This window comes from Vicia villosa, linkage group LG1, assembly GCF_029867415.1.
Source record: "Vicia villosa cultivar HV-30 ecotype Madison, WI linkage group LG1, Vvil1.0, whole genome shotgun sequence".
Lineage (NCBI taxonomy): Eukaryota > Viridiplantae > Streptophyta > Magnoliopsida > Fabales > Fabaceae > Vicia > Vicia villosa.
The window spans coordinates 116,495,637-116,501,636 of NC_081180.1; the positions used below are offsets into that span (position 1 = coordinate 116,495,637).

General features: G+C 30.2%; 1 pseudogene; it reads right to left on the reverse strand.

Moving 5' to 3' along the window:
* Positions 1–1,855: 1,855 nt before the first annotated feature.
* On the reverse strand, positions 1,856–3,514 carry LOC131615078 (extensin-2-like; annotated as a pseudogene).
* Positions 3,515–6,000: the final 2,486 nt, after the last annotated feature.

Consider the following 6,000-nt stretch of genomic DNA (forward strand, 5'->3'; position numbering starts at 1 on the left):
CATTAACCAACTTTGTTCATGCACTATTGATGTCACTATTCATGGTTACTGTTCACATTCATATCACTATTCACGGTTCTGTTCATATCAATGTTCAATATTCACCGTATTTATAAACAGCGAATACAATGGAGGTATAAGAATAACATTGTCATTCAACAAAATATTAAAGGATTAATGTACACGAATAGTAGAATGTTGTTTATTTATCTTCATTTGTTATTTAAGTATTGTTTCATTCTTTTTTCATACAATATGAATTTCACCTATGTGAATTTCAAGATGGTGTCGTCTCAAAGTGAGCTATGAGACTGCAACTTCTTGAAGAAGAGTTCCAACAGTGGTGACAACCTAACCTAACATTAATAAAACATCAGCCTTAAGATTTTCAATAGGCAACAAGCCATTGATTTGGATGTTTGTGCGACATTATAATGTTGACTATTGCATATTGAGGGTTCAGTTTTTCAAACTCTTAATGAATTTCAATATCGAGAATGCACATCTCAAGAAATATAGATACAATATGAACTTCGCCTATGTGGATTTCAAGATGGTGTTGTCTCAAAGTGAGAATTGGAATTTCTCTCTCGAAAAATTCACGAAATAAGAAAAGCACGTGATCTTAAATAGTGTTAGGGAAGAGATGTAGGCGAATAACCATAAAAGAGTGTGTGGAAGGTAACGTCGGTCTAATCACAAGGGATAATGTCTTAATGCATTGCTACCTAAAATTCTGATCAAGCTTTGTGTTGTCCTTACTAAGGTTAAGTTCAAACCTAAAAATACTCATTTGTATTAACATTATTTGTTTCTCTTTTTTTAGAGTTGATCTAGTGGTTATTAGAATAGGTGGGGATTGTTGTAATTAATAATAATTAATAACTATGGATGTGTTCTAAAATGACAAAAAAAATATGCAAGTGAATGTTGTTTTTTGAATTTGAAATAAACAATGCTTCGGGAAATGTTACATTGGAGAGTTTGTTTTTGAATTCAAAAATAGGCAATAGTCCATGAAGTGCTGCAAATACGGTCATAAATAGACAATGTTTTTGAAGTTTAGCGGTAAACAAAAAATTACAACACTTAATAAAAAGTGTTGCTGAAATGGTGTATTTCATTGATGATCGCAATTTTATGAAACGACACTACTATAAATTCATAATTCAGAATTTAGAAAAAAATAATAGCAAAAGTACATTTTCTTCACAAAAATTATATATTTCATCTTTCCTATATTCGAGTTTTTCCAGGTCTAATGCAAATTCGAATTAGGCTAAATTATCGTGAATATTTCTGCTCGTCAACTCTAAGACAACTTGAAAGTGTTTAAAATCCTATAAAGAAAATGATTCGTTCACGATTTTTAGACTCGATCCATTTATTTTACAATTAATTTTCTATCCATTAACTTCAAAACATTACAGATTTTAAAATAAAAATGGAGTCACGAAGCCTCTTATCGGAGCCCATATTAAAAAGATAAAATGGACTGTCAAAAAAATCTGTCTTTCAATATAATGTTGTAATTAAATGGTTTAGTAGAGGGATTTGTAAGTAGATTTTAGGAGTTTGAGGTTTTTTTTTTAAAACTCTTATCATAGATACAGGTTATTCATTTATATGTTGCTCCGTTTTTTAGTTTTTATACAACACAAGACTCTTACTCAGTAACCTTCACACACTAAGAGGTTGTAATTTCAAAATTATCGAATAAAATTACTAATTTTTTTTAAACTAAGTTAAACAACTAATTCATAGAAACAGTTGTTAGCTGAACCAAAAATAGAGAAAAGTCTTGTAAAAAAAATAGAGGAAATAGTATATACAGTACACAAATATGAAGATATAAATGAAGTTTGGCTCATAAATGAACCATGTTTTCTTTATATATATCAAAATCAATAACCAACAAATTGTGAAAATTGAACAATTAACAAAACATTAGAATAGAAAACCCCACAAATTAACAAATAATAAATAAAAGACAAGAAATCATCATCTTAGAACTTTGCAGCCATGTTTATCTCACTTTCTTTGGCAAACAAACTATATGCCTTAATAACCAGGGACTGATTTAGCTTGTGAGGTGCAGAAGAAAGGTGCCACAGAGTACAACTTGAATTTGTTGTCAAGAAGGCGATAAGATGAAAGAGGAGCACCACTGATTCCATGATTCACGTCTGTGGGAACTTTACATGTCTCTAATGGAGAACTCTCTAGGTATGCTTTGCATTCATTAATCTTCAACTTTGATCCTAGCCCAGGTAATGACAGCGTAACATAGAAATAACCTTTACTATCTGTTACATGACTGAACACTGTTATAGGACCTGTCTCGTATCCAAGCTCATTCACACATTCACATTTAACTCGTGCAACAGCCCCTGCATCACTCAAAAATGTTAAATATATATAAATGATTAGTTCAATTTCTTACATGGAGACCAAAATAAATATGGTAAGAAATATAGCAAAATAGAGTTACCTTGAATTGGGTAATAGTTGGACCCCGATTTGCATAAAACTGTTCCTTGGACGCCAACGACCGTAGGCAATTGCACTTGGTAGCTTTCTTTTGGTTTTGGAGCTTCATAATATGGCTTTGTTGGGAGTGGTATATAATCTGTATCGAGTTTGGGTTTCTCGGCTTTTGGTGTCGGAACATACTCATAATTTGTTTTGGGTTTGGGAGTTTCATATTCTGGTAGTTTGGTAGGGTTTGGTTTGTAAGTTTCTTCAGACTTTGGTTTTGCAACCTTTGGGATTGGACTATATCCATAGTCTGTTTTGGGTTTAGAAACTTTGTAGTCTGGTTTTGTTGGATTTTGTGTGTAAGGTGTTGTAGATTTAGGTTTCTCAACCTTAGGAGTTGGACCATATCCATAATCAGTGTTGGATTTGGAAACTTCATTGTATGGTTTTGTAGGATTTGGCTTGTAAGCTTCTTCAGATTTGTGATTCTCTACCTTTGGGGTTGGACCATATCCATAATCAGTGTTGGATTTGGAAACTTCATTGTATGGTTTTGTAGGATTTGGTGTGTAAGCTTCTTCAGATTTGTGATTCTCAACCTTTGGGGTTGGACCATATCCATAATTTGTTTCAGGTTTGGGAGTTTCATAGTCCGGTTTTGTGGAGTGTTTGTAATATGATTCAGGTTTCGGTTTCTCTATATTTGGAACCGGACTATACCTATAGTTTACTTTGGGTTTGGGAACTCTATAGTTTGGTTTTGTGAAATGTGGTTCGTAATCTGTATCAGGTTTGGGTTTCCCAATTTCTGAAGTTAAACTATACTCAAAATCTATTTTGGATTTATAAGCTTCATAGTTTGGTTTGGTATATGTAGAGTATGGTTTATTATCAACTTCAGTTTCGGGTTTGGACTTCTCAGTGTTTTGGGTTGAACCATACTCATAATCTGTTGCGGAGGCAATAGCCAGCAACGTAAAAACAAAGATAGAGGTGGTGAAAATCAGTTTATGATAAGCCATCACAAATGCTTCAAAGTAGTGACGATGTAGTACTAAACCTAATACCATAGCTATTTATAGAGAATAATGTTTGTCTAACAAAAATACCTAATGAATTATGAAGTATTTGAATAATTGGATGATCAAGATAATTGGTTGCACGTTGTGGCTTATAACTCACAATTTTTTGGGTCTATAGAACGTGTTTGCATCGTATTTCATAATTTGCATAGTGTTTCCTTTCAAGATATGCTTAAGCACCACAATATACGACTGGGCCCATACCTAATTAGTGGAGAACATGTCTTGCTTTATAGTTTAATACACTTATAGCAATTTCAATGGCTGATCACTTAAGTTAAACAATTTGGATTTCACAACAATGCACATCTACTTCCTACAATTATAATAAATAATTAATAAGAAGTAGTATATGATATGGATGCACGATAAAAACATGAATTGCATGCCCGAAACCATTATTGGAAGATACTACTTCTGCATATGGGAAGGGGTGGCAAAACGGCGGCCCATCTCGTTTAGGCCCACTCCATTTAAGTCCGTTCAAAAATAGGACGGGGTGGAGCGGATTAACTTAACTGTCCGAGTTCAAAAGTTAAGTCCGTCCTGTTTAAGAATGAGTTGGCGGGTCGGCCAGTCAATTTTTATTTTTATTTTACAATTTGATTTACTATATAATTTATAAAATTTTTAATTACTAGGTCGATAAAAAAAAAATTTTAACAACGCACAATAGAACTGCAACATGTCTTAAAGATCAATTACAGCAAAAAAAAATGAAATAAACTTAGGCACGATAAAAAAGGTATCAAAATAAATAAATAAACAAACAATACATATCATCGTAATCCTATTTAAAAACCAATTACTAAATGAACCCAATTAATAATTTACACAAGACAAACAGTGATAGCAATATTGCATAATACATCACATGATCACAATACATAAAATAGTAGTGCATAAAATATCAACACCTAAATTTTTCACTATTTATATCATATAGACTCTTATATTGACTGATTTCCTAATAGTTAAATTCTAAATTTGTCACACGTATACACTAATCAAAATCTTCATTTTCTTAAAATCAACATTTGTTTCTAAAGAAAACATATAAACTAATGTATTGAGAACTTAATAATTATGTATGTCATACAATTGTTCTTTTATTTCAAATTTTTCCAATTAACACATGTATTAGAAAGTTATAGAAAGAACATTACAATTATAATTCAATTTGCTTGTATAATAATTTAGAATACAATTCAATCAACATAATCCTAAGAGAAGAGTGTTGTTTTTATAGTTAAAGTTGTTTTAATTATAAATAATAAAAAAAATTAAACAAAAAGCCCGCGAGCAAAACCAACCCCGCCTCGGCCCGATTTATTAAACGGGTTAGGCGGGACGGGAGAACATAAGATACCAAGCCAAAAACCTCAGTCCAGTTCATCTAAAATGGTGGGTCAAACGGGCCGATCCGGCGGGCCTGATCGATTTTGCCACCTTACACATAAGCAGCTTGCTTAGCATTTATTTTCAATCATACTCATTAAAATTAGAGATAATTTATCAAACATTCTCTAAAATTCAATCACATAAAAATTTATAATTAGAACAAAAAGATTAGCGCGCGTGTATATATATATATATATATATATATATATATATATATATATATATATATATATATATATATATATATATATATATATATATATGCTAATCTTTTTGTTAATCTAACACTTTTGATTGATCATTTAATCTAATTATTTTTGAAAATATTTTTCTATAAAAAATTAATTAAAGCTGTTAGATTAATAAAAATCAAAGGTTAAGATTTAGAGTAACTCTTCTATACTTATTGGAGTAAGAATATCCCTCTTTATATATATATATATATATATATATATATATATATATATATATATATATATATATATATATATATATATATATATATATATATATATATGCAAAATACTCTTTTTGGTCCCTTATGTTAATCTCGGGGTTCGTTTTGGTCCTTTAATTCCAAAAAATGTCATATTGGTCCCTTAACTCTTCAAAAGGTGTCATTTTAGTCCTTTTTGTCACATTAGCGACGGAAATACTCAAAAATTGGTAGTTAAATCAGTCGCTAATATGACAAAAAGGACTCAAATGACACCTTTTGAAGAGTTAAGGGACTAATATAACACTTTTTGAAGTTAAGGGACCAAAATGAACCCCGAGGTTAACATAAGGGACCAAAAAGGGTATTTTGTATATATATATATATATATATATATATATATATATATATATATATATATATATATATATATATATATATATATATATATATATATATATATATATATATATATATATATGAGAATGAGTAAGTTATATGAGAACGTAAAAATTTAATAATTACTATTGGATTTAAATTAATGGTTGAGATAAAAAATATTTTTAAAATTTGATTAATAGTTTCTCTTTGCTCTTAAAAGCG